Raw genomic sequence first — 18472 nt, 5'->3', positions numbered from 1 at the left:
ATTAATGTGTTACTTATCTCACTCCTGTCCTGTGACATTTCTCCCACTCCCACATGCCAGGATACATTATTCTAGCATTTCTGTGATCTTCCCTTGCTCTGAAAATATCTTTATTAAAAAATAGAATATTTCCTTTTTAGCAAAAATGTTATTTTTTAGATTCTGCAGTTGTCTTTTTTACTATTTTCTGAGCTCTAAGTTGTCTCTTTTTGTTTCTAGGATGGCACATCTCAGTATCTTTTGAGTTAAGACAATGATGGGTTTAAGGAATAGCCTTCTGTTTTGTAGCCACTCCACGAAATCTTGGGGCCTGCCAATCCCTGGATAACAGGAAATCTTTATACATGTAGCTGGTTTAAAGGGACTTCCAATGAATACTTCTTTTTAAGTAGAAGGTTCTGAATTATCAGTAGATAAGACCAGTATAACCGTTAGAATCTTTGGGAGCACACCCGATTACATACTTGGACTTTAGTTTTTGACAGAGCCCTGAGCAACTGCTCACAAGGGAAAGCATATGTAGATTGAAGCTATGCAAAGTGAAGTCTCAACAGCTGAAGCTTACTGGGGAACCAATGGTGCCCTAAATTAAGATAATTTATGAAATGTTGTAAGTCTATAACATTCTTCATGGAAGTCAGTTAGGGAATGGAAAGTTTTGAGATAGATATAATTATATAGCAGTATGCAAAATATACAATAAATATATTCCAGTTGATTTTAGGCAGAAAATATGAAAATAGGATTTTCCTATCTTATTTACTGTTTTTTTCTCCTACTCTAAGGCTTATTGTTTTAAATAAACATTTATACAAATGTAGTACCAGTTATGAGAAGAATCAAAAAATATTTGTTCAGATGCACCTATACAACCAATAGGGTTTTATATTTGTTCAGATGCATCTATAAAACCAATATAATTTTTTTCCATTAGTAATTTTAAGCTCATATTTATAAATTTATTCATGCATTTGAGACTGTTAGATGTATCCTCAGCATTCAGATTTGTTCACTGATGTCTTGAAATATACTAAAATTTAAAGCCCTTACAAGATTAAGAAATTGGCAAGAAAATATAAGAAAATACAACCCGAATTCTTGAAATGTTAATCACGTTGTAAATTTATCCTCATCTTAAGCTTTTATTTCCACATAATATTTATAAATAACATAAACAATATTTTAGATATAACAAAATTATTAACAAATTAAGAATTAAATATTTTATCATTTACAATTCAATTAGGAAAAATGTGTTTACAGTAATCTCAGATTAAGAAAAAATATCGGTATTCAGATTTTGACTTCTACCTTTGTGGTAATATAATATACATTTACATTATTCTTTATGCTGATAAGTTAAAACTCTAATTGCTGATACTACACAATCATGAACTGAAAACATGTGTTTGCTTAATGTCAAAATTACATATTTTAAAACAATTACAGTTGTTATTTAATTATCCCATACCTGGTATATGACCACTTATTCACCCTAAACTTGTACACTTCAAATATCTCTTTTTAAATGCTATATTTGTAGAATAGTGAATAAATAATATTTTAAATAGATTTGTTAAACATTAATTCTACTTTCCTATATTTGCTCAATATCAAAACATTCTGCAAATATATGATAAAGGATTGGTTTCCAAGACAACAGGTTGCTTGAAGAAACCATTTTAGATGTTAGGACTGCTATAAACTGAATTGTATTTCCCCACATTCATATGTTGAAGCCCTAACCCCCATTGTGATGGTATTTGGTGATGAGGTCTTTGGGAGGTAATTAGGTTTAGCTAAGGTTATGAGGGGGAGGAATTAATAATGAGATTGACATCCTATAAGAAGAGATCAGAGAGCTTGCTCTCTCTAGTTCCCTCTTTCTCAGCACCCTCACAAAGAAGTCACGTGAACATAGTAAGATGGTGGCCATATGCATGCCAGGAAAAGAGCCTTTACCAGAAAGCAACCATAATGGCACAATAATCTCACGCTCCCAGCCTCTGAAACTCTTAGAAAATAAATTCCTGGTATAAGCCACAAAATCTATGGTATTTTGCAATGGCAGACTAAAACAAAAACTTTTTCATAATTAAGAAGCCTTCTTTTGTTAAAGAATCATGTTGCAAATATTCTGTACTCCCAGTGATGAATATGTATTACATTTCCTGTGAATAATGATGTGGGAATTTTGGTAATCGAAAAATTATATAGTGCATATTTTTATATATGAAACTCTAGGAGACTAAATGCATAGAAACTTCGTGTATGTATTTTCTTCTAAATGTGTAACAGCTGGAAAATGATTAAATAAATAACAGTTCATTGATACACTAAAAAATATTTCATTAATTGGCATAAAAATATTTGTATGTCTATTAATTACCTAGGAAATTCTTACCATGTAATATTCACTGAGAAAATAAACAACTTGTCATTTGCTATTATTCATGTCAAGAATATAGTATGGACTGCTATTTTGTGTGTATATGGAGATTGTAGATATAGAGATTCTGTTTTATTTAATGGGTGAGTCACATTTCATTTTATCCAGCTACTCCTGTTTTGATGGATATTCAGTCTATTTCCAAATGGCCCGCTATAATAATGCTTATACAACAATCCTTGTGTAGGTGGCATTACATACTTATATAATTACTTATATATTTTATTTTATGTGTTCATTTTTGTATTTATTTATTTATTTTAGATACAATTCTTGAAGTGGAAGTGTAGGTAAAAATAGGTACATTTTAATTTCCTACAGTGATTTGTAATTCAGATATTCAAAAGTCATTTTTTCTTTGCAATCATAGTTGTTTTAATTTTATCATAGTCTAAAAAATTTTTCTTTTACATATGATGTAGGAAACATGGGGTTTTCAATAAAATTGTGAAAGATAATGTTACAGTATTTTTTTTATAAAATTTGAACATCATGCAATACATGTAAACGTACTGAAAACTTTTTTGAGACTAGATTTTCTTTTCAGTTGTAAAGTAATGGCAAATAATTTGTTTTAAATATGGAAAATGTAAAGAAATAAATTCAGGCATACTTTTATTACCTAGAGAAACCACTCACATTTTAATATATTTTCTCCCTGAAAAAAGCCTATATCTGCATACGTGTATGTATAGATATAGCTGTTTATCAATTCTATGCATTATTTACATGACTGTGTTGTTTCTTTAACTATAAATATTTGCATTTTCTATGTCATCATAAATTCTTCAACAACATGTTTAACAGTCTCTTGGGTATGCCAGTTTGCTTATCCACTCTTGTTTGTTTGTTTGTTTTGTCTTTTGAGAAAGGGTCTCCCTCTGTTGCTGCCCAGGCTCCAGGCTGAAGTGCAGAGGCATGATCTTGGCTCACTGCCGCCTCCTCTTCCCAGGCTCAAGCGATCCTCCCACATTTGCCTCCTGAGTAGCTGAGACTACAGGCAAGTGCCGTCATGCCCCACTAATTTTTGTACTTTTTGTAGAGATGAGGTTTTGCCACCTTGCCCAGGCTGGTCTTAAACTCCCGAGCTCAAGCGAGCTGCTTGCCTCGGCCTCCTTAAGTGCTGGGATTACAGGTGTGAGCCACTGTGCCCAGCCCTCTTCACAAAATTTCTAAGCAGCTTTCCAACTTGGTTGTTCTAGGTTAACTTCCCAGTTGTAATCTCCAGGAATGAAAATTGCACTAAATCCTGTTCAAAGACTTTTAAATAGATACAAGCCTTCATGTACTGTTGGGATGTCTTGGCTGACTCTCACAGGTATCTGTTCTCATCACACTCAATCTTTTTCAGGATCAGCTGTCATATTTGTCAATATCTTTTTTTCTTAAAGAAATTTATTTTCCTTATTTTCATCTTTTCTACCTGGCTATTCATTCTAGATTATTTGCTGGCCCTCTTCGTCTGATTGACCTCCAAATATTGGAAGAGTTAAAGGTTCAGTTTTTGGCCTTTTTTGTTAAACTTCCAATAATTTCTTTTTAGGTCCAGTCCCATCTCTAGTGCTATAGTATTTCCTAAACTTTGGATTCTCATACAGAGCTTCCAGTAGACCTTTCCTGAGGAATACAAACTGAGCAGGTTCATACCATAACAATTAAGATTCAATCTTTCCCATTTTACCTAATGTCAACACTTCTGCGAAGTTTCCAATCTAAGACCTGGGTGTCATCCCTGATTTTCCACACACCAAGTCCATTGGCACAACTTGTTGGTTTACTTTTAATTTATATTCAAAATCTCATTACACTAAATCATCTTCACTTCCAACATTCAAGTCCCAGTTAACTTCAATATCCTTCTATAAACTGAAATAATGTATTCCCCTACCCCAGCCTTTTTCTGAAAGAAATAATCTAAAGCTGTACTGAGAATATTTTGTTATATATTTTGCCATCTATGTAATAGAAAATACGCTGAGTGTTAAGCAAAATGTATCTATCATTTTCTTGCTACCATGGCATTGGTTGAGAATGTGATTATCTTATACTATCTTGGTCTGTCTCCAAATATTAAGCCACTGGGCTTACTATTAGGTGCTAGATAAATATGTATTTTGTGCTGGCACAGAGTAGGCACTAAATAACAATTGCTTTCAGATGGGTAATGAAAAGACATTTTTCCCCATTAATTGATTATTAGGAGCACAAGCATCATCTGAAATAATTATTTAAACACAAATACATTTTCAAGTGATCTTGAAGAATATGGAGTTTTGTTTTCTTTCCCAGTAAAGTTGCACTTGTCAGCTCTGGGTTTCTGTTATTCTGAGATCTCTTATAATTTGCTGAGAGAACAAATGAACTGTAATAATTATAATGTATTTTTTATAATTGGTGTCACACTTTTGCCTGGTAAACAATTACAATATCAACAAAATACTGAATGAATGATTTTGCCCCTTTGCTTTTTAGAACTGTGAGGATAACCTCTGTATTTTCAAATGCCAAATATATGTTTATGTCATATTTTGGTGTCATGTACCACTGTGTTGGATATTATTTTTAATGTGGCTCATTGAAATGTCACATGTTATTTGTTTTCCTTTTCATTATATACGGAAAAATAGTCACAAAGTGGAGTAAAGATTATCACTGATCACTGCCTTTACCAATTTTCTTAAAAATGGATATATAAAGTCAACACAGAATTCTGGAAAATAAGATATATTTTGATTATTGATTTTAACTTTTTAAGCTTTCACTGAAGTATGATACATATATACATTCACATATGAGTTTAACATTCACAGTTTTTACAGAGTTTTATATAACTGTGCAAAAGGCATCAAGATCACAAAGTAGACTATTATCACCACATTATAAGATCTCACCTTCCCATGACTCTCCTAGTTATTAACCCCCTCCCGCAGATTAACCACTATTTTGACTTTAAGCAAAAGAGATTCATTTTGTTTGTTTTAGAAATTTACATAAGTGAAATTATATATTATGTACTCTTGTACATATATTTTTCCACTAAATATTATGTGAATGATATATCCTTATTGTTGCACAAACTTGAAGATTGTTGTCATTGCTATACAGTATTTCATTGTTTGTATATAGTGTAATTTATTTTTCCATTCTACTGTTGACATACACTGGAGAAATTTCTAGTTTTTGGCTATTATAAATAGTTCTACTGTGAACACATATGTACTTTAAGGTGTACATACTAGAATAAAATATTTTTGTCATAGCATATGCATATGTTTAACTTTAGTATACACATTCAAACACCTTGCATACAGGTTGCACCACATTGTTCACCTACAAGTAGTGTATGAGAGTTCTGGTTTCTCTCCATCTTTGCTAACACTTGCTATTACATTATTATTATTATTATTATTATTTACACTTTAGCTATCCTGCAGAGTGTAGCAGAATGAAGATGCATTGTAATTCTAATTTGTATTTATCTGATGATTATTAAAGTAAATAAAGCACTTTTTTACATACTTACTGGCCATTTGGGTATTCTTTTTGTGAAGTGTCCATTCAAATTTCTATCCATGTTTTAGCTTTTACAAATCTATTTAATATACGAAAAGAACATTAGCTTTGATGTCCTTTTCATTTATTAAATAGATTTGTAAAAGCTCTTTAGCTTTTGTTGTTTTTTTCATTGCAAATATTTTCCCAACCTGTGTTTCATTTTTTTATCTCTATTGATGATATATTTTGATAGAATTTCTTAGTTGAAATAGAATAACTTCATAGATATTTTTTAGCATTATGGTTAGTGTGAACACTAATTTCCATAAGCTGCACCTTAAATATTTTGAAATCTGTCTTTATGAAAGTAATAAGCATTTGGAAATAAAGGTCTATTTTATACCCTGAATCTTCAGGCCTGTAATGCCAGCTACTCACGACGAGGCTGAGACAAGAGAATTGCTTGAACCCGGGAGGCGGAGGTTGCAGTGAGCTGAGATCGCACCACTGCACTCCAGCCTAGGCGAAAGAGCAAGATTCTGTCAAAAAAAAAAAAAAAAAAAAAATAGAATGACCTTAGGCAAGATCAGTTCATTTCCCCTTGCCTCAATTTCCTCACTGTCAGATAGGGAAAAAGGAAATAATGACTTTATCGAATTAAATTATAGAATAAAATAAGATATCTTATGATGGTGAAATGTCATTATAAAAACCAAAGCACAATACAAATATAATGATAAAGAGAACTACGTGATTTTCCATCTTTGGCACAATAGCCTGCATACTCAAATTTATGCCATGGCCATTAATCAATGTTCAGGTTGCAATACCTCTAACATTAATAATTGGAATAAAATCCCATTAATTACCATACCTTAGTTATTTTCTATATAATCTCCATAAATTTAAATTTTATAGTAGTCACACAGTTCTTGTTTGGAGCCCACCATTTAAAATCAAGTGTCCTACAGTACATCAGTTAATATATTACCTATATACTATAAAGCAATGCAACCATGAAGTATTTTCATTTTAAGAAATTATTTTTCAAATATTTTAATATACATAAGTCAATAAGATTTGCCTGTTTATCTGTGCATACGATTAACATTTATTGAAAATCTAAGTTATTATCAGTCAGGATAAACTTGATTATGCTTCATAAAAAATAACTCTAGCCTTTTTGTGGAACAAAACATCTAAGTTATTTTTGATCAACAAAACTAAGAGTTGTTTTATTAAAAAACAAAGAATAAACAAAACTCACCAATCATTAGCTAGAGTAAGAAAAAAAAAAGAGAGAGGACTTAAAATCAGAAATGAAAGAGGAGACATTACAATTATCACACCGACATACAAAGGATCAGAAGAGACTACTATGCACAATTATATGCCAACAAATTAGACAACCTAGAAGAAATAGATAACTTCCTAGACACATACAACAAACAAGACCGAATCATGAAGAAATACCAAATCTGAACAGGCCAATGAAAAGTACGATTGAACCTGTGATGAAAAGTCTCTCATCAAAGAAAAGGCCAGGACCTCATGGCTTCTCATGTTCTATCAAACATTTAAAAAAACAGAACCAATTATTTACAAACTCTTCTAAAAACATCAGAGAAAAACTGTTTTTTCCAAACTCTTTTTATGAGGTCAGCACATGCTGATACTAAAGGAAAATAAGAATGCTATAAGAAAAAAAAAAATACAGCCAATATTCTTGATGAACATAGATGCAAAATTCTCAACAGAATACCGTAAACTAAATTAAAAAACAAAATAAAAGAATCATTGATTATGACCAAATGGAATTTATCCCTGGGCTGCAAGAAAGGTTCAATACACACATATCAATAAATGTGATACATCACATTAACAGAATAAAAGACAAAAACGATATGCTCACCTCATTACATGTAGAAAAAACATTTGACAATATTCTACATACTTTTAGGAAAAAAATTCTCTACCAATTAGCTATAGAAGGAGTGTACCTCAACAAAATAAAGACTACAGATCATAAGCCCACAGCTAACATTATGCTCAATGATGTAAAATTGAGAGCCTTCCTCTAAAATCTGAAACAAAACAAGTATGCCCACTCTCAGTATTCCCATTCAACGCAGTATTACAAGCCCTTGACAGAGCAATTAAGCAAGAGAAGGAAATAAAATGCATCAAAATACCAAAGAAAAACGTAAAATAGTTGTTGTTTTCTGACAACATGATCTTATACATAGAAAACTCTAAAGATCCCACCAAAAAACCATTAGAACTAACAAATAAATATGGTAATGTTACAGCCTTGACTTTGAATTACCAAATATTGTCAACACACAAAACAAGTAGCATTTTTATACACTAACAACTAAATTTGTAAAAAAGAGAACAATCCCATTTATAATAATTATAAAAATGAAACACTTAGGGATAAATATAACCAAGGCGAGTGAAAGACTTGTACAATGAAAATTATAAAACATTAATGAAAGAAATTGAAGAAGATATAAATAAATGCAAAGACATCATATGTTCATGAATAGAAAGAATAAATATTGTTAAAATGCCCATATTACCCAAAGTGAACTACGGATTCAGTGCAACTCTTATCAAAAGTCCCACGACTTTTTTTAAATATATATAAAAATAGAAAAGGCAATTCTAAAATTCCTATGGAAGCACATAAACCTCCAGAAAGGTCAGTTTCCTCAATAAATGGTGTTGGGAAAACTGGATATTCATATTCAGAAAAATGAAATTGGACTCTTATCTCACACCAAATACAAAAATCAAGTCAAATTGGATTAAGGACTTAAATGTAAGGCATGAAATTATAAAATGACTAGAAAAAAATATAAAGGAAAAACTACAAAACATTTGTCTGGGGAATTAATTTTTAGATTTGACCCCTAAAGTGCATACAACAAAATCAAAGATAGACAAACGGTATTTCATCAAAATAAAAAGATTTTGCACAACAGAGATGACAATTAACAGAGTGAAGAGGCAACATTTAGGTTGGGAGAAGCTATCTGCAAGCCATATATCTGACAAGGGGTACATATCCAAACTATGGTAGTAACTCAAATAAGCCTATATAAAGAAAACAAATAATAAAACACCGCGGCCAGGCGCGGTGGCTCACGCCTGTAATCCCAGCACTTTGGGAGGCCGAGGCGGGCGGATCACGAGGTCAGGAGATCGAGACCATCCTAGCTAACACGGTGAAACCCCGTCTCTACTAAAAATAGAAAAAATTAGCCGGGCGTGGTGGCGGGCGCCTGTAGTCCCAGCTACTCGGGAGGCTGAGGCAGGAGAATGGCGTGAACCCAGGAGGCGGAGCTTGCAGTGAGCTGAGATCGGGCCACTGCACTCCAGCCTGGGCGAAAGAGCAAGACTCCGTCTCAAAAAAAATAAATAAATAAAAAATAAAAAAATAAAACACCGCATGTTCTCACTCATAGGTGGGAATTGAACAATGAGAACACATGGACACAGGAAGGGGAACATCACACACCGGGGACTGTTGTGGGGTGGGGGAAGGGGGGAGGGATAGCATTAGGTGATATACCTAATGCTAAATGACGAGTTAATGGGTGCAGCACACCAACACGGCACATGTATACATATGTAACAACTTTCACGTTGTGCTCATGTACCCTAAAACTTAAAGTATAATAATAATAATAATAAAAAGAAAGAGGCAAGAGACCAGAATAAACATTTCTCAAAAGAAGACATACATATAGTCAACATACATATGAAATAATGCTCAACATCACTAATCATTAAGGAAATACAAATTAAAACTACAATGAGACGTCACTGGACATCTCCCAGAAGGGCTATTATCAAAAAAATGAAAGCTAACAAATGCTAGTAAGCCATTATGAAAAACTGTATGGAAGTTCCTCAAAAAATTACAAATAAAATGACTGTATTATCTTGCTATCCCACTTCTGGACACTTAGCACCACAAAATTGAAATCAGTATGTCAAAAAGATGTCTGCATTCCTATGTTCATTGCAGCACTATTCATAAAAGGTAAATTATGGAATCGGAATCCACCTAACAGTTTATCAACAGATGAATGGATTAAGTGGTACATATACACAATGGAATACTATTTAGCCTTTATAAAAATAAATAAAAAATTAATTCTGTAATTTTTATGTCAATTTATTCTGTAAAAAGTATTTTATGTCAACATATTTTATAAAAATAAATTCTGTCAATTGCAACAACTTGAATGGAATTGGAGGATGTTAATCTTGGTGAATTAAGTTTGGCACAACAGGACAAATTCTCACATATGTGGAATTAAAAATAATCAAATTTATAGAAGCAGAGAGTACGGTGTTGATTACGAGAGGCTAGGGAGTGAGGGGAATAGGAAGATGATGGCCAAGGGGTACAAAGCTTTTGTTAGAAGAAGTAACAGGTGTTTTTTGTGATTTATTTCCACAATGTGGTGAATACAGTTAATAATAGCATTTTGTACATTTAAAAATCACGACGAGTAAATTTCAAATGTTCTCACCATAAAAATAATAAGCATTTGAGATGATATATAATTAGCTTAATTATTCCACATTATATTCATAAATCATAATGTAAGTTTTTACTCAATAAATCTATACAACCATAATTTGTCAATTATCAAAAAAATTAAAAAGGAAATTTATTAACAAAAAAGTTATTTTTAATTCATGCTATGTATTCATCTCAACTGAGTTGTAGTCTCTAACGCATGTTTTCCTGAATCTAGGCTACAAGATAAACTGCCACCTAGAGCATTGCTAGTTGCTGTGGAAAGATAATAGTGTTCTGAAGAGTATCTTTTCAGAAAAGGTCTGTCAAAGATGTGATGTAGGATTTTCTTGTTCATATGTCATTGATCATTACTAGTAACATGGCCCCACACAACCCAAAGAGCCCAAAGAGGGTAGGGAAGTGTAGTCTTATCATAGGGCTGAAAGGTTAAGAGCTGGGATATCTGATTTTAAAAAGCAATTGTGATTATTGCTATTCTGTATAAACAATATAAGTTTCTAAGGCATACAAAAATAAAATAGACATGACGTATGTCTATACAGTGACAAACATAAAAATACACTCCTCTGAGATGCATGCAATAAGAGTTGAGCGACTACACAAAGAAAGCGTAAAAAACTCTGCTTCGATGAGCCTGGAAAAGTTTCAGAAAGAGAGAACTATTAGATCTGGGTCTTGAAGCATAAATAAGAGTTCAACAAGAAAAATAAAATGAGGATGGATAATTGTTAAAAAACAAGGCTTCTGCACAGAAAACAGAACTAATCAACAGAGTAAATACACAACCTACAGAATGGAAGAAAATCCTCACTAACTACATATCTGACCAAGGAATAATATACGAAATCTACATGGAACTCAAGCATATCAGCAAGAATGAAAAACACATAACCCCATTAAAAAGTGAGCAAACAACATGAATAGACATTTCTCAAAGGGAGATAAATAAATGGCCCACAAACATAAAAAAATGCTCAACATTACTAATCAGGAAAACGCAAATCAAAGTCATAATGAAGGCTAGGTGTGGTGGCTCATGACTGTAATCTCAGTACTTTGGAAGGCCATAGTGGGAGAACCACTTGAAGTCAGAAGTTTGAGACCAGCCTGGGAAACACAGAAAGACCTTGTCTCTACAAAAAAATAAACAATAAAAAAATCAGTGGGTGTAGTGGCATGTGCCGGAAATCCCAGCTATTCAGGAGGCTAAAGCGGGAGTATCACTTGAACCCAGGAGTTTGAAGCCATGTTTTTGCCACTTAACTCCAGCCTGTGCAACAGAGAAGACTTTGTCTAAAAAAAAAACTCCAAACAAACAAACAACAAAAACAAACAAATAAAAAACCACTAAACTGAAAACTAAAACTAAAGATAAAACCACAGTGACATACCACCTGACCCCAGTCAGAATGGCCAGTTTTAAAAAGTCAGGAAACAATTGATATTGGTTATTGGTGCAAATGTGGTGAAAATGAAACACTTACACATGCTGGTGGAAATGTAAATGAGCACAACATCTACGGAAAATAGTATGGAAATTTCTCAAGTAACAAAGAGTAGATCAACGTTCGATTGAGCTATTCGATTATTGGGTATCTACCCAAAGGAAAAGAAGTAATTATGTCAAACAGACACTTTTACTCATTTGTTTATCACAGCACAATTCACAATTGCAAAGACATGGAATCAAATTTTCTATCAACAGATAAGTGGATAAAGAAAATGTAGTATATACACACCCCAGAATACTACTACGCCATAAAAAAAATGAAATAATGTCTTTTGCAGCAACTTGGATGGAACTGGAAGCCGTTTTCCTAAGTGAAGTAACTCAGAAATGAAAAACCAAATACCACATGTTCTCACTTATAAGCGAGAGCTAAGCTTTGGGTACACATAGGCATGCAGAGTGGTATAATGAACACTGGAGACTCAGAAGTGTGCAGTGTGGGAGGAAGGCAAGGGATAAAAAAATCACCTATCAGATGCAATGTAATGTAAAGTATTCTTATACACTAAATATTTTTAATGCTGTGCTTCTGTGACCAAATAGCACTGATCTATATATTCAATATATATATATATCGAGAATAGATCAGTGGCATTTGGACACAGGGACAAAGCATTAGGGTTGTGAGGAGCAGCAGGAGGGAGTTTATAAAAGGCCATGAGAAAACTTTTCAGTGATTATCTTGAATGTGGTAATGATTTCAGAAGTGTATACATATCAAATTTATCAAATTATATTCATTAAAGATGCAATATTTAGTGTATATCAACTATAATTAAATAAAGTTTAAAATACTGAAGCAGTATACACATTAGGAGAGAAGCTAATTTCAAGGATAAGGTTTGATTTTATTTCTAAGATTCTCTTGAAATTGTGTAAATGATGTATAGGGGAAAATGGAGGAGCATAGTTTAGAGAAGAAAGAGAGTTTATTAAATATACTGAACTAGAGCTAGAGGTTATATGGAACATGCAGGAAGAGATGACTTGTAGGAAGTTTTACAGTATATTTGTAATGCAGAAGAATATTGTAGTATAAAATGTATTTGGAGGCCAATACAGTAGCCAGCAGAGAACACCATAGTATTTATGAAGCCATAGTATTTGTGAGAGTTACGTGATTCAACATGAATCAGGGGAAGGATGGATCTCTGAGAAAATTCCTATGGAAAGGAGGATTACAAAAGAGGATTAGTCAGGAAGATATGAGACCATTAAAGAGGAAAAAGATGGCCGGGCGCGGTGGCTCACGCCTGTAATCCCAGCACTTTGGGAGGCCGAGGCGGGCGGATCACGAGGTCAGGAGATCGAGACCATCCTGGCTAACACGGTGAAACCCCGTCTCTACTAAAAATACAAAAAATTAGCCGGGCGTGGTAGCGGGCGCCTGTAGTCCCAGCTACTCGGGAGGCTGAGGCAGGAGAATGGCGTGAACCCGGGAGGCGGAGCTTGCAGTGAGCCGAGATCGCGCCACTGCACCCCAGCCTGGGCGACAGAGCGAGACTCCGTCTCAAAAAAAAAAAAAAAAAAAAAAAAAAAGAGGAAAAAGACGAACAGATTAAAGTTAGACCAAATCCAAAGATAAAACATGCAACATACTCTCAGGAGATTAAACAAAGTTGAAGGTACATATAAAAGGATGACAAAAAGGAAAAACAACAACATTTCTCTGAGAATCCAGTAAGTTATGTATAAACACAGATAATTTTTAGACTTAGGGATGTTAAATTCAAGAAATTCACACGTGATAATCTAAATTTACTCAGTGTAATTTTACAAAGCAAGATGAAAAGCAAGAAGGAAGGAAGTTTGTCCACACATGACTAGTATAATAAATATAACAAATAACAAATAGTACATAGTTGTACAAGAGACATTCAAGTCATTTAATCAAAAAATTATGAATGCCTCAGGGCCTTGCCTATCTTATTATAATACTAAAATAATGAAAATATTTCCCATTATTTCTCTTGAACTGTTGTGACACATTCCATTTGTCAATTAGAAAATATACAATAATGAAATTATTCGTGAAGTAGTTAACCCACAAAGAGTTTTTTTCTGGCCCCCTGGTTCATATTCCTTGACAAAATTTGGATAGAGATCAGGGTTGAAAAAATGTAGAATGTTAGGAAAAATTCATGCTGCAGAGAAATGTAAGGTAGTTGTATTAGAACATGGCTCATTACTGTCATAGGGAAATATAATTATTTTTGCCAATCTGAGATATAGGTAAGTCACTTAAATTTCAGGGGTGACGGATTTGCCATATTATTCATTAAAATAAATCAAGTCTCCCATTTTAATTGAAAACTGCAGTTTAGCTGATAAAATAATAGATGACTTGGTAAGTATAATCAGTTTTAATTAAGGATATTTCATACAATTAATCTTTGATTCAGTTTTTCTTTGTTTTACATTGTTGTTGTTGTTTTTAATAGGGATGGCTGGTTACCTGCATTTACTAAATAATAGGAATAGCTAATAACTATTCTCAATCATTTTTTCAAGTCATGGAATGTTACAATTAAGAATTTATGGAATAGAAAACCCAACTGACCCAGGTATCAGTGTTTCTCTTACATAATTCTCTTCTTGCATATGCCATTGATAGCAGACAATTGAGTCTTTTTTACTGTTTGATATAAAGTAATATTGATTTGTTTCTTTACTTCATTATTCTAATGCTAGCCTCTGGCTATTGATTTGTGTCAGCAAAGTCTTGAGATGTAGAAAGAAAAAACAAATCAGCTAGCTGACTACAAATAAATGTCCAGCTAAGGTCTACGGATTGGAAAAATACAAAAAACAAATAACAAAAATAACTCATATTTGAACACTTAAACTTTGCCCAGTACTATGCTAGGCACTTTCTACTTAATAATTAAGACATCGTATAAACCAGGTTTTATGAACATCTGTAATTTTCAGATTATTGAGAATCAGAGTAGCTAACTGATGCATAATGACACACTTAAAAAGTAGTAAAAGTAAGCTATGTATATATGTATATATTCTTAAAAACAACATAGTATCTCTATTACTTTATGAAATTTGAATTGAAAAATATTATCCTCACATATAAGCTCCAGCCTGCACACATGCAATTAGGTTGTGGTTATTTCCATCCCCAAAAGATTTTTGTCATATAAAAGAATTCTCTGATAATGATCATTTTCTCTTTCACAAGATATGATAACAGCTAGTGATAAAAAGCTTGTTTAAAATAGTCGTTATTTTAAACTTCTAGAGTTGAACAGACTTGGAATCCTGCTCTCAGTAGGATTTTATCTCGTGAGCCACATGTAACTTAACCCCTCTGAATTTTATTTTTCAACTGGAAAATGAAGTAATAATAACACATATCTCATTTTCAATGAGAAAAGCATGGGAGATGGTTGATAAAGTGACTGGCATATACTACACCTGAAATAATGTAATTAAACTCTTTATTACCACCACCACCATCATTATTATTGTCATCATCATCATCATTTAGATCTGTGTAAACCCATCTTTTCAGAAAGATAGCTGTTATGTACATTCAATACACCAATGCAAGCTAATAATAGAGTTATCATTTGCAAACTAGCTTAAATGCACAGGGTGGCACAGAGATTTTTTCTTGCTCTAAATAAATATAAAAATGCAAGGGGCATATTTACTATAGTTATTCAAATTTTAAGAATAACTTCAAGCTGAGTGTGGTGACATATGCCTGTAATCCCACCTATTTGGGAGACTGAGGCAGGAGGATCACTTGAGCCCAGGAGTTTGAGGCACTTCAGGCCAGGTATTTGAGTCCATCCTGGTAATATAATGAGACTCCATCTCTACACACACACATTCAAACTACATTTTATGTGTGTGTGTATATATGTATATATGTCATACATATAGTATATATAGATATATCTATATATACTATATGTATAAGTATGCACATATACATATACATAAATATATATGTGTGAGACAGACAATGAAGCTCACAAATTGGTAATAAACTCTTCTGAAGAGATTCCTATTTCATATATACTACATATATACATATATTTATAGAGAACTATATTTTATACACATATACATTGTATATATACAAAATGTACATATACATATATAAAACAATATTTTATATATTTAGTATGTGTATGAAATATAGCTTTGTACATATGTATACACATACGCATTCAAGGCGACATTTTTAGTGGTACAGAAAACATAAAGCATAATTAAAAGTTATAAATAATATTAAAAATATTAATAATTGAGAACTCCCAGCTTGATGGAGATAGGCCATTCCACCATTCATTTCTGTTTCTATGGAGATATTATGTAATTAATATATCAACCACAGTGCAGATGGCTTATGGAAAACCTTTCTGAGAACACCTTGATTTTACTGATTCAATCTTTTTCAACATTATCTCAACCAATCAAGGAGATTGATAACAAGACACAAAAATCACTCTAAAGTCAGTCTAATTTGGTCAATAGGCTGTTAGTTAAAAAAAAAACAAACAATATTTCTTTTATTCCCTCAAGAAATAGAAACTTCTTCAGAAGAGTTTATTATTGATTGGTAAATTTCATTATCCCTCTTACATTTAAATTATACTTAAAAAATGAATAACTATGGTGATTTTGTCCTTTCCATTTTTATATTTCCATATGTAGTTGTATACCTATATAAACACATATATGTGTATGTTATACACACAGACACACACACGTACACACATACATATAGATATATCTCTGGATATATCTATATATCTATACACCATATCAGGAAATATAATTAGATTACAACTTTTAATGTTTTGCATTAGAATGTGACCTCATGCCATGCATTTGATTGGATGACTTCAAGCCATGCATTTCATAAACTAAGCACATGAGGGCACATGGCACTAAGCAATGGAATCCTTTCGTAGCAAGTTTTTTGACCAGAAAGAGATCATGAGCTCAAAGGTAAAAATGAAATAAAATATTGGAAATTGAGACTTTTCCTTCAAATATCAAATTGCAGTCCAAATAAATACAATCTGTTCTGTTGATTAAAACTTATTGCTATTTAGCATCACTTGTGTTGGATAGAAGGAAAACATTTTCAGAGCTTTCATCTATATTTATATTTATCTGCTTTTCAGACGGGTACAACTTAGACTAGACAGAAATCCTATGACTTTCTGACATTTTGCTTAATTGAGGTCAGAAGAAAACAACAGCATTCAATTGCTGGGTTTACAGAAAAGGTAGAAGAATTGAATAACATTTTAATGATTTAAATTAAATTCTACCATTTTAAGATGTCTAGTGTCAAATTTTGGATACAGTAAAAGTTCAATAAATATTTGTTAAATCAAAAACAATTAAATTACATTAACTTAAAGTATTATTTGGCACTTATTTTTTCAAAATTTCAAGATATGACATTCACCTTCTAAAAATAAAAATGAAGGGAGTTATTCAAGTTATGAGATGTAAATTTTTGTTAACAAGTTTGAAAATTGCCTGTAGTTTTCACATTAAAAATATTTTAGAGTGTGAAAAAAGTGAAAACATATACACATACAAAACTAAGTCCCTGTGCATTATGTTTAATAATACATAGGTATATAAAGTAGTTATAAATAGCTTAATTATGAACTGGACATTTGAAATGTTGCTTTCCCCAAGGGCACAAATATGGATTAATTTGCTTAGAGACAGTTTTATATACATTTTCAAAAGTGTTTAAGCTGTTTTGTTTTGAAACCATAGCTAAAAACAAATAAGACTGCCTTTCATCAGGTGATCTTCAATATCTAATTCTTTCACATTTGTGAAAGAAAATTAGAATAAGAGACTTGGAGAGAGCACTGGCCCCTCATTCCCCACTGAATTCCATTATTCCCACAGAGAAATCCTAGGATGTTTCCTTAAGTTTTATCAGTTCCTGTTTTCAATGGTTTTGTGCTGATGGAGAAAAAGTATGAATAGTTAGAGTTTAGTTCAAGAATGACCAATGTATTCTCTTGCATTTTCTAACTTTGATCTTGTGTAGTAATTGAATTTCCACTCTATTCAAAACAAATTTAAGACTCTATTGTGGCTCAGTTTGACTAATTTTGATGGATCAGTGATGAATGTTATAGGCAACTGTGGGAAGAGGTAGTACCAAAATATGCAACAGGCTATCTTTGATCTGTTTTGTGTAGACCGCTCAGAGCTTCTAAGTATACTTTTCTCAAATATAATGATCCCTAAATTAAGAGAAATGGTATGGAAACAACCATCTGTCTATACTACTATTGATATATCTTGAATACTCAGTATGGTGCACAGATAATGCTTAAGAGACCCAATAATTATGTTTTAACTCAACTTCTTACTAGATACACATCCTAGGCTGATTGATATTATTAAATCCTCATAATCAATATAGTAGCAAGTAACTAGATTATGAAATTAT

At 32.4% G+C, this 18472-nt stretch overlaps 1 long non-coding RNA gene across 1 annotated transcript in view; it reads left to right on the top strand.

Moving 5' to 3' along the window:
• The first annotated feature begins 501 nt into the window (after nt 1-501).
• Nucleotides 502-18472, top strand: part of LOC134810238 (uncharacterized) — a 100119-nt gene continuing 82148 nt past the window's right edge. The window contains exons 1-2 of the long non-coding RNA XR_010157840.1: nt 502-610; nt 3322-3449. This is a non-coding gene — a long non-coding RNA (uncharacterized LOC134810238). The remainder of the gene's footprint in view (nt 611-3321; nt 3450-18472) is intronic.

Source organism: Pan troglodytes, chromosome 5 (assembly GCF_028858775.2).
Source record: "Pan troglodytes isolate AG18354 chromosome 5, NHGRI_mPanTro3-v2.0_pri, whole genome shotgun sequence".
Taxonomy (NCBI): domain Eukaryota; kingdom Metazoa; phylum Chordata; class Mammalia; order Primates; family Hominidae; genus Pan; species Pan troglodytes.
The sequence above is the reverse complement of the archived record's forward strand: the minus strand, read 5'-3'. Positions and strand labels throughout refer to the sequence as shown.